Below are 12,746 nucleotides of genomic sequence, written 5' to 3' on the forward strand. Positions count from 1 at the left end.
CAAACATCTACTCAGTGTTACAATATGTGTTTTAAAATGTTTCCGGTTTTAATATTTTAGTAATGCCATAGAAGTATAACTTCTAACGTGTGCGAAAACTTTATAGTATTAACTGTTTAATGCATTTTAACAAGATGGGCGGTATTTTAATGAAATTCCATGGTTGAAAATCAAGTCCAAAGCCGGGATCTATTGAACTGCAAACTTTAGTTGGAAAAAATACTTAAAAGATAGCGCCACGTTCGTAATGCTTTAGAGAAACAACAAAATGTTATAAATATCTCGTACGCCATGTCCGTCCCATCAGAATATTCCTAGTCAATAGATTATAGGTATTTTTTGACGTGACAACGTCTAATAAATCGATCAACGCCAGCTGCACGCCCAAAAAAGTATCCCGTTACGCACATTGTCCCGTTACGTTGTGTCCCGTTACGCTCAATGTACGCTTGCGCCGCATCTATTTCTCTTCCACTCGATTGTAACAACCATCGATTTGACTTTTTCGAGGCACATTAAACTTGAAACACTCCCAATTGGTTTCCTACTTTTCCTATCATCGTCCTATCATTAACAGAATAACACAGATTAGAAGAAGTTAAATAGCAAACATGTATGAAAGTTATAGTTAAAATAATCTATTCGTTAAAGTAATAAAAATATTTGAATTAATGAGTGCAAATAAAAGTAAATTTATCAATTATATTGTAGTTTTCATTTCACTCCTTTGTATGAATACAAAATAGTGATAATTCAATAAAAATGATTCGATTTTATTCATAAAAGTATGTCACGTTAAACTATCGTCCGTAAACCGACTTTACAGACAACCAAGTTTTTTTAAGTTTCTTCTTTTGGCTATTCAAGTTTAAAAAAATGTATTCCAGGATAGGATGTATGACTGTACCCTTTTTTTATATTTGAAATACGAACTTTTAGCGGCATCTGTACCAAAGTCATCGTGCACTGCGCGCATCCTGGCGGTGCGAACGAGAACCACTCGCCGACTGAGGAGGCATGCGTTGCGTATTCCTCGTGAGGTGTTGTAAGGTGGTTGTGCAGGAGGTATCGGGTGTGATAAATGAGGGGGAGGGGGTGAAGAGGGAGAAATGCCACACCCACCCCCCCCCCTCCACCTACCCCCTGCAGAGTCTTCAATCACTGCGTGGCTGTTCTTGTCCGCTCCCGCCCAACCCCATCCATCAACCCCCCTCCTTTTCTACGCCTACCCCTGCAAGGACCACGTCGGCAGCTGCTGTGCAAACCAACCCTTGGAGCCCCTACCCTACCCCCCTTCCTTACGAGGAAAAAAATATAAGGGGAAGGGGAATGACAAGAAAAAAAGGAAAAGCTAAATAAAAAATTGCTGCCGATACATTTGGCACAGATGACGTTTACCAATCTTGTAGGCTCTGTCACTTTCAACTCCCATATAAGGTAAAGTTTTAAAACCGTAACTTGGGACTATATTTCAAGTTTGTTTTTAAAAAAAAATGTTATTCTGGACTTGAGGGAGATTAGGCCCGGATTTCTTGGATTTTTTTTTATATTTTTGATATATTTCTAAAATAGAATGATTCATCCTTCAATTTTTTTTCGGAATATCAAGGTTTAAATCCTACCTCCAATACTTTCTATACCTTGTTGCAACCACATATTTACAAACAGGCCCTAGTCTGTAAGTCCCGACTTATTATTTTACGCCTGCACCTAAAACTTTAATGATAATCACACCAGTTCAAAATTGTTGACTTCAAGAAGCAGACAAATCTAAGTCCTATGCCATATTGAACCAATACATTTTGCGCGGAAATTTATTTAAAGCTGTATCAAAATATTTGAAATTACAAGATGGCAAGGCTTAATCTGCCTTAAGTAATCATCCTAAATTAATAATCTATTCACGTTTACTTTAAATATTCAGTATCGTTGTTGACGTCTACAAGTTATTTTTCCCCTTTCAGAAATTTTATAAACTCCAGGGCAAAAAAAAATGTACAAATTTTTTAAACAATATTTATAACGTTCCTTATTTTATAATCGCCGTCATTATCGATTCTATGTCATTTCATTTTCACGTCGTTAGTAAGAATAGCACAGTCTATGCGGCCATTGCCTGAAGTTGTTTGAGATGATGATTCTAGCCGCGTCGAAAACAAAGGTTTTATCAACGTTTCGGTCGACCTTCCAGCCGCCATCTTCAGGGCACATGTCAGTTATAAAATGAAACAGTTGCGTTCTTATTCGTTTGCTGGTCGTAATCTTTAACAGGAAGACCCGAAGAACACGTAAATAAAATGTACCGAAAGCCTAAGATTTTTTCCGCGATAAACCAACACCTCAAACAATAAGTATGGAGGCAATCGGAGTTCAGCAGAAGGCAGAGCTTGTTTTTAAAATTTTTCTGGAGAAATGTCACCTGATTCCGCTCAACTGGTAACCACCCTCCGTGTTATGTTTTATGGGAGTTCTAATATATTGCTTGAAAACAAAGCTCTGCGTTCAGCGAAAGACAGGTCGCCTCTTACCCACCAGAAGAGAAGAAACCACTGATTGGCCAGCAGCTCCAACCAATGAAATAAGCCCATCTCCGATTGGACGAACCACCCAGCCGCCGACCAGAAGTCAAAGAAGCCCCTCTGATGGAACCATAGCTGCAGTCAAGTCATGCCAAGACCCTCACCGTCACCATGATGGCGAGTGAAACGTCCAAACTTTGTTCAACTCTTCACTTACGACGCAAAAAAAAAAACACAAGCGAACCAAGGTCTCGTTAGAGATGTATCTGTGTCGGCGAGGCGGGATGATAAGCGCGACGCTCGCTAGTGCTTCTAGCGCGGTGTCGCCTCTGGACTGGCGCGCAGTCTTCTCGTCGTGCACAGGGCGACTATGATATTTGAGAAGTAACCATAACCTCATATGGAGGTGTAATGCAAGTCCCTTAAGTGCTTTCAAGAATTTGTATCGGGAGTAAGTTTTCACTTTTAAAAAAAAATCAGTTTGAAAACGAGCAACTCATCCGCGTATTCTTAAATTCTCTTCCGTAAACATACCCCACCCGGATAGGTACCTTGAGCAAATTTTCCAAATCGTAATTTTTTTTTACCCCCCTCTCTGAAGTTCTGCACACCGTATGTGCGACCAGGTAGAGAAGGGCCTCTTAATATTTTTACTTTTTGTAGGATCATCCCTTCCTCCCTTTTCCTCTTCTTCAAATTTCAAAAAAAAAAAAAATAATAATCCTTCGAAAACGGTCCCAGCGAGGATTCCGAAATCCCCATCGTTCCTGGTCACGGGGTTGGGAACGTGTTTCCCGGGCAGCCGTGGACCACCTCGGGGGACGCATATCTCTCTCTCTCTCTCTCTCTCTCTCGCTCTTGGGCGACCCTCGTATTCCCGGACGTCGTCGTCCGACGGACCCCCGGCATCACGAGAGCCGTCCGCGGGAGAAACAAAAGCCGATCGGACGAGAGGTCGGTCTCAACGGCGGCTCCAGGAAAGACCTCTCGGGCAGGGCTCTCACACACAGGAGGATGCAGTTAATAATCGGGGGCGACTGAATTTTTGCCCATTGGAAGGGCAGCCCTTCAGGATTTTTCTGACAGTGGTTTATTTGTACAGAGACTGGAAGGGCAGCCCATCCAATTTCTGAAAACACGCTCCTTTAAGAGTTTAAATAATCCTGAAAACTTGCCCCTTGGATGGGCAGCCCATCAGGATTTTTCTGACAGTGGTGTTTTTGAAAGGTTGACTGAATTGTTACCCGTTGGATGGGCAGCCCATCAGGATTTTTCTGACAGTGGTGTTTTTGAAAGGTTGTCTGAATTTTTGCCCGTTGGATGGGCAGCCCTTCAGGATTTTTCTGACAGTGGTTAGTTTGTAAAGAGACCTAACCTAACCTAACCTAACCACTGTCAGAAAAATCCAGAAGGGATGCCCATACAAGGGGCAACAATTCAGACAACCTTTCAAAAACACTACTGTCAGAAAAATCCTGATGGGCTGCCCATCCAATGGGCAACAATTCAGACAACCTTTCAAAAACACTACTATTAGAAAAATCCTGATGGGCTGCCCATCCAAGGGGCAAGTTTTCAGGATTATTTAAACACTTAAAGAAACATGTTTTCAGAAATTGGATGGGCTGCCCTTCCAGTCGCTGTACAAACAAACCATTGCCAGAAAAATCCTGAAGGGCTGCCCATCCAACGGGCAACAGTTCATCTCCCCCAATAATCGTGACATTGCCCTTGGGATATTCACAAAATATATAGGGTCTCAAATACTGAAATTTAGTATTTTCGTACAGATTTTGAATGAAAGAAGAGTTTGGCACATTGACGAAAGTATTTAAGTTGACATTAATATTCTCTATAAAAGAAATAAGTAAAATTTGGGCTCGGAAGGGGCTATCGCCCCCTGCGCCCTTCCTCTGGACCTGCGCTTAGTCTGTTCCTCCGCGCAATGAGATCTGCTCCCAGAGGCCGCAGCAGCGAAACACGCCGACGTCATGACCCGATGTCCATTACAGAAAAAAAAGGGGGGGGGGTTGTCTGTAAAAGTCGGTTTACGGACGATAATTTTACGTGATAACGTCATAAAGAAAACATTGATGAAAAATTTGCATACTTTTTTTAATTTTCAAATAAATATTTACAGGTTTTTTTTTTTTGCAAATTTAATTTAAATATAATCACGAACAATTTAGTTTTAAAAAAGCCCGCCTTAACCTGTTTTGATACTATAGAAGATTTTCTCGCACGGTGGTTGGCCGGTTCTCGCACACGCTCGGCTCAGACGGAACGTGACAAATTTTGTGCGTGCAGCCGGTGTTCATCGATTTATAAGACGTTATCACGTAAAAAAAAAAGTATCTGTACTTTTAAAAAAAGATTCCTTTGGAAACCAGTTCTCGGTGAGAAATAGTTTATAAAACTACGTAATGGATGTAGCTTGGCTTCTGGGTTGTAGCCGCGTCCTTGGCGAATAATTCACCGACGTTTCGGTCGAAAACCTACTGATCATCAGTACGTAACTGCTCCCTGATGATGGCAACTGCGATGTCGATCGAAACGTCGGTGAATTATTCGCCAAGGACGCGGCTACAACCCAGAAGCCAAGCTACATCAAACAATGGCCGTGAAAGTCTACGAACATTATTACGTAAACAATATTGTAGCTAACTTTTGTACAACACAACGCTATGGGTGTTTTTTTCTTCACATATATAATACTGAGTATTTCTTACGATAATTGGCGCATGAATTTTATATTTCATTTGATGTTTCATTCAAGCATAATTTCTTTTAAAAACAATAGAAATTATAATCGAAAATTCAACGATTTGACTTTATCTTGTTGTATCGTGCTTATTAATGTGCAATGTTAATATTACCCCGGGAACGGCTTACAAATAACTTTTTTAACTATTGAACACTATTTTTGTAGTGATACAGTCAAGGGCGTCGCCAGCCGATGGCCTAGGGGGGGGGCGAGGGGCAAGTTGTGGGAAAAGTATGTATTTATTTTGCATTTGGCTACATTTTTTTGAATCTCTAGAGCTCTAGGGGAACCGCCCCCCCCCCCCTAGCGACGCCCTTGGATACACTTGTTTTGATGTTAAGTGTACAAATTTACACATATCTGTAGTTTTACATGAATATTTATGTTTCATTTACAAAAATAAATATGCTGTTGGTGATAACAGTAGACACAAAAAAAATCTAAGTCTACTTAATCTATTATCTGAAGTAATTGTGCTTGATAAAAAATTATGTCATGAAAATGAGGTAACACATCGTGGAGGGTAAGACTTAGTGTTAATGTGGTCACCTGGCTAAGTAGCCTAAGAACGTACAGAACTTCAGGTGTGAACGCGACATTTACAAACCGCTCAACACTTGCTGAAGGTTCCTGATTACTAGGGCCATGCATATTTCGCGAAAAGATTCTGAGATTAGTTTTAAGTTAAAACACTGTAGCCTCATCTGTGTTTCGTTATTGGGCGAGTTTCTTCCAGGTACATGTCGATTGTTACAACACCAATCACAGTGATTCAGTGCGGAAGCAAGCGCGTCCTGAGTGGCTCAGTCAAACAAGGCAACGACTTCTCTAGCAGACGGTCCGCCAATCAAAAATAAGAATCCGCTGATGCTGGTACACCTTGTTGCAGTCTAATGGGTGTTCAGATTTATTCGCGAAAAATGCCTGCCCCTACTGATTACTAATAATTAGGGACAAGATTACGTGTGGTGAATTTCGATGAAACCGAAATAACACCGAAAAGAATGTCAGTACACCTCATAGCAAGGACATGCAAGTGATATCATGGAATTAAGTAGCACTTAACCAGAAATTAATTTCATAATAAAGTATTTTTTTATTTATTTTTTAAATTCAAGGGATGTCGTTATTTCCGGACAAAAATAATTGCACCAAACTGCATGGATCAGAAAAATTAATTTAATTTTTTTATTATTGTACATCTTTTATTGAATCGCTTTTGAACCACAAACACTTGCTAATTTATTTTTATTGTTCTGAATGTATCTGTTTTAAACCAAATATTGCAAATTATTTTATCGTAAAAATTCATCATATACGTTTTACGGTTATTTTGGTAGAGTAAGTATTGCAAAACAGCTTTTATAAAAATTAAAACAATAACACCGAAATACTCTGTTTTAAAAACGAATTTGGACTAAATACAAATCCATAAAATTTTGTCTCTACTAGTAGGATTTAAGAGCCATTGCACTTGCTTATACAAGTTTCGTCTTAAATAATTATTTAAGGGACAGTGAAAAAAGCTAACATGAGTGTTTTCACGGACGTTTTTAGGTATGAAAAATTCTAAAACTAGTTTTGTAATTAGTATACGGAAATTTATCAATCTTATTTTAAAAAATTCCCTGGCTTTTCCATAACTTTACCGGACCAGGCTATTTAATTTTCATACTTTTTTTAATAATATAATATTTTACAATTTTCTGAGAGAATTAAAGAAAACCCATCCTACGAAACCCCCCTATCTGGCCTAGTTCTCTCTCTCTCTCCACTCTAGGAACAAACAGCGGTAATCAAGATGGCAGACAGTATATCATTCAAGATGGCGACCCCAAGAGAACAAAATAAATTGTCGACTGTGACAACATCCAATATGGCGGCCTCCAGCAGACGGAAACAAGATGGCCGCCATAACATCATCCAAGATGGCGTATATGATGTCAAAATTCAATATGGCGGAAGGTTATGTCGTAACGACAAGTGCAACGGTCGTAAGTGGGGCACACATTTTAAAGATGACGGAATGCAAAATGGCAGACAAATTCAAATGTCAATGGACTATGTCAAAATTCAAAGTCATCAAGATAGCCGTAGTGACATCAAAATCCAAGATGGCGGTCGTCTCCCGTCTCCACACCCACAAACCCTGTCTTCGAGGCCATTTTTTATACTAATACTAAGGCAACTTTGAAATTTCAAAGTGTTAAAAAATTGTTATGGCATAAAAACTGTTGAAACCAATATGGCGTCTTTATGTTGCTATCTCTCGCCCTGAAGACGACATCACTTCCAAACTCTAAACCAATTCGGCACCAACTAGATGCTCATATGTTTAGTTCACATCCAGCTAGGCAGCCAACTTAATTATAAATTAATAGTATGGGGTTAGGGCATACTTTCACGGTAGAACCAAACTAAAACTATTAAATTTTAAATTGAACTATTCATTATGAAGCATTAATCATCAATGTTTATTCATTGAAAGTCACTTTTAATTAAAAAAAAGTATTAATAAAGCACCATTGTCATCAATATTAAAGATAACAGAATCAGATTAAAATTTAATTTTTTTTAAGAGTATGTAAAATTAATATATTTATTTTTTATGCAATACTTGATATATCTCTTAGGAGGCAAGGGTCCAGCCGTTTAGTTCAGATGTTACGTTTCCGATTCCCAGACTACAGGGTAACTTTTAAAATCATTGAATAATTTTTCTTTTCGGGTTTTCAAGTAGGAAACGTTTGTTCTTACATCTTCGTACAGCGAATGGAAACAGTAATCAACCGCAGAATCACTTTGTTCAAAACCCACACTGTGAAAAAATTGTGTTATTTTACACAAAATATATGTGGCCGCCTAACTCACTAACGAAGTTAGTGTCATTTTCCACCTACATGTGTTGTATTTTTGTTGTTGTGTTCAAGGAAAAAAAAAAGCCTAGCAGTTGGTGTATTTTATTATTTCTTTACCACGTTTTTACAACGGTTTTATATAAATCGCTTTCTTGTCTGCCTGTTTGTCTGCTCGGTACAAATTTTGCAATCTATTTTAAACTAACTTAAAACTTTGAATATAGCTCAGAAATCTCTTGTCATCTGACTGTTGAGTATATTTTTTTTAAGCATGCCCTTGGTTTTGTGGAATTAGGCTACGAGCAGAACAGTATAGTGTTGCGGGATGCATAACGCAGCACTCCCAGGCAGTTCCTACATCACCGAATGCTCCAGGCTTTAGTTTTCAATAGGATCGAGGTCGGAATAACTTTATAAACATGAAGTAACATCTAGCCTAATCTTTTGTAAATTCATCAGCTATATTATTTTATGTTCTTTACAAATTATTAACACATTTAACCCTAATTTTCCCAGCCTGAGAAAATATTAATCTATACATTTTCTCTAAGTTAACACTCTTTCAATATATATATATATATATATATATATATATATATATATTCAACATTTTTATATTAATTTTTTGAAAGTACGTTTTGATACCATTTTTTAATAGAATATAGTATGAGGATATGCATACAGCTCTTTTTAAACAATTTACAATTTACTACTTTAGACAAAATCAGCCTTTAATTTTCTTAAACTGTAAACTATATATTTTTATACAAACTGAAAAAGCGAGATAAAGTTTGATGCGCCCTCTTCAGACAGAAAGCAATTAACATAACACTATATGTCATAGATTTATGGACTAAAAAGCATAACAAAATAATTATTTTTTATCATACCACATTTTTTTAATGGACTAAACAGTATGAAATAATTGTTCCTAACCCCATACAGACTGTCCTTCAAATTTGTGATTGTGATTTTTTAATAGCTATGAAAATACTTGTAAGATTTAAAACTACAAAAACGTGGGGTGCATGCAATTTTATATCACTGCAAATTATATGAATTGTTGTTTGGTTTTTCTCAACAACAGCTGTTTCCTACACTCCATACTATTGCATGTGCCCCGCTTTTTTTTTATAACTTTCCGACCATGTACACTATCGAATAGATTCTGGTTTTTGTTTAACTTTCTAAATATTGTCTAACACTTTTGACTGAAGTAAATTTTTATGTAACGAACCATTACTACAAGAGGTGGAAATAACAAGGTTTGAAAGACAAAAGAAAGCATTACTTTTTTATTATATACAATCAAATCCGTATTATTTATTGTTATAATCCAAAACTTTATATAAACTTTTGGCTGAATAAATTTTTGATTAAACGAACGATTAACGTAAAAATAGGAGTGAAATTTAAAATAAATTCATAACTTCCTTGCTATCAAATTTGTTCTAATTTATTTTAAACCGTCTTAATATTATCTTAAACCTTGGTCCAAAGAAAAGTTTTATACGACCACGTAATAGTGCAAGGGATGAAAAATAGTGTCTGGAGGTTTAAAAAATTGTTTCATAACTACTTTAGTAGGCATAATACGATATTCTTTCTAAGCTATTCAATGTTGGACGAATTGAGATAAAAACATTCAAAATATTTTTGCTGCATGGAATATGAGAAAATGTTAAATTACCATTTTTTAATACTGGAGAACATATAGGACGTTAAAATGTTCCAGAAGTTTACACAAGTTTCCAAATCATTTCCAGAAGAAATACGTACTTCGACTGTGGGCTGAGACGAAAAGGATTTTGTTAATTTGTACTACTTACAAACACATTTTAATTGTTTTTGTATCTTATAGCTAGGCTATTACTAACCTATGTGTACTTTTGAGCAATTTTTTATTTTATTTTATAGCCCGTAATTGTTCACGTTACCACTTCTAACAACCTGGGTGCATTAGAACAGTATCGAACTTACGGTCTTTTGGCTGTTAGTCCACAGACTTAACCACCTGACCTTTGTGCTCACTTATAAATCTTTCAGTAATAGTAATACCAGTTTCATCATAACCTAATGTATTTTTTTCTTTTAGCTGGATGCTAGTTTCATTAATGAGTAGAAATTATACTTCCGTAAAGACCATTGTAACTATCACAGAAATATGTTCGACGAATGTGTTAATGGTAATGTTTGTACTCGATAAGTTCAGTATAACAATCCAGTTAGATTATCTATTGACTGTTCAAACGTAAAATTACACGTTTCGATAGTATAACACGATACTTTTTTTTATCTATTTCCTGAACATAATCATGTTGTTGTTATGAATTAAGGAGGATTAGGCCTCCATATCTACCTTAATTAAGAGAGTCCCAACAAGATAAGAACACGTGAGTTGGAAGTCGGTATTTTTCTCTCTATTTTACGTACACACGAACCCCCGCCCGATTAGGAAGCAAACATCAATCATAGCTACTATCATCTATTCATGTCTCGTGAACAGTCATTATTTTTCCATTGTTTTAAGAGGCATAATTTTGCTTCCTAGGAAACTGTTCTCTCCAAAGTTTGAGTTAAATTCAAAATAATGTTGACAGAAAATTTTGAAGATGACGCATCGTTCCTTGTATGAATTTCAACATGGATGTCTTGAAGTATGTCTTTACCTAATATTCATGCGCAGATTTAATTTTAAATCAACTTTTGCTAGACGATGGGTTATGTGCTAACATCAAGTTCGAATGTCGTCACTCAAATTGCAAAAAAAAAAAAAATCATACGTAAAAAGTATGTTTTAGGCTTTCATTGTTGCTATATGTGGCATTCTGTGATTTCCGAAACTTAGTGGCAAAAACTCTTACGTCATTAACTGATCCAATAAAAAGATAGGCCTACAACCAAACGTCAAAAGTTATAATTTTTCAGCTGATTTTTGTAATTAGTCTTATAAAGGTTTTACACATCCAATTTTTTGCACTTTGAGGGACGATACGTGAATTATTTTAGCGTTCCCATCAAGATAGCCCAGAAGTAGTTACGCTTGCTTTTTTTTTATTTAATTTTTAGAATTTTTGCGTTTTATCACATATGTATACATGCTTTTTTCTTTATCTAGTTCAACCAAAAATGACTAAAATATCCTTTAAAAGCACTTCTAAGTCAAGTCAAACAAGGATGCTATTATTATGCTAACTTAATTATTTCCTAATTCTCAATATAGGCTACTGCGCTCCTTGGTTTGCAAGTGAAAAATTGTGATTATTTGTTTCTACGCAAATCCCCATACCAATGGTTTATTTCCTAATGGTTTTAGTTGTTAGCTTATTTTTAAATATATGAAATTTTTGTTGATTTACCTTTGACCAGACCCACTGATATCATCATCCTATAATTAAATATGTATTCTTCATATTATTTTATATTCTTCATTTTTTTTATTGAAAAAATTGGAAAAAGGAATAAGGTGTTTGTCAGAAAATAAAATTACAACAACGTCACTGTTCGTTTGCGAGTTTACGAGCGTCACGTAATAAAATATTTAAAAACGTTAAACCAGAAAGAGACGTATACGGGAACGCGTAAGTTGCTGAAGGGGGAAGGGGGAGGTTATAAAACGTTGTAGTAATGTAGTAAGACGTGAGCTGGGTAATGTCACGTCACAACTCCCACGCTGAAAGGACACAGGCGTCCATGACAGTCGGCACGAATTACGTTTTCGCTTAACCGCAAAGACATTTCACGAGCAAACGACGGTAACTCGGCACGTAATTCGTGAGGAAAAAAATAATTAAAGTTGAAGTACGAATTTCCTACAGTTGAAAGACTCGAAAACAGATTTTTTTATACCTGTCTGAATTGAATTGAAACATCTTGAAAAAAAAAGTTCTCCCCCTCGATAAGTACAATAAAAAAATTTTTACACTTTATGACAGATTTGACGCAAATATTATTTCCCATTAAAAATTCGTGCTAAAAAGATCATCCTTTGTTTCTGATGGCATTGTTCCATTGGTACATGAGGCTTGCTGTTTTAATTTTGCACCTCGAAAGATCCTGGCCATAAAAAAAATACTCGAAAATCACAACAAAGATAAATTATGTCAGGTCTTGTCGGAATATTTTTCTTTCGTGTGCAATTTTTTTTATCATAATACATTGTAGTACCACAATTTTTTTTTGTGTACAGGATCCTTCGACGTATCCTGCTGAATTAAAAAAGCAAGCACCATGTAGCACAGGATCAATGTGCACAGGGTGCAGTGTTTCACCCGCTGGGAATTATCGGCGACATATTGGCGGTGTTTTCGGGAGACACGGTCGATCAAGGTGCCGGACGAACAGCCATTCTCGCAAAACCCTTCTCCCCACCCATCGCCCCCCCTCACCACCAAAATTAACCCTACACACACACACACACACACGTACGCACGCACGCAATATTTTTTTTCCCCCCTTTCGACGATTCGTAGGTCACTGCCCTGGGCCGCATATTGTCACAGCAGTGAATCCAAGAATAATTCCACGATGAGGTGGTAAAAATGTGGGGGGAGGGAGGGGGGGAAGTAGTATTTTCAGCCGTTAGGCCTCGTACGACTGTTTCGA

The 12,746-nt window shown here is 36.9% G+C and overlaps 1 protein-coding gene across 1 annotated transcript in view; it reads right to left on the reverse strand.

Moving 5' to 3' along the window:
- LOC134540368 (voltage-dependent calcium channel subunit alpha-2/delta-3) overlaps positions 1 to 12,746 on the reverse strand; it is a 222,391-nt gene that overhangs the window by 208,206 nt on the left and 1,439 nt on the right. The gene's annotated exons all lie outside the window — the stretch shown is intronic.

This window comes from Bacillus rossius, chromosome 16, assembly GCF_032445375.1.
Source record: "Bacillus rossius redtenbacheri isolate Brsri chromosome 16, Brsri_v3, whole genome shotgun sequence".
In the NCBI taxonomy this organism is placed as follows: domain Eukaryota; kingdom Metazoa; phylum Arthropoda; class Insecta; order Phasmatodea; family Bacillidae; genus Bacillus; species Bacillus rossius.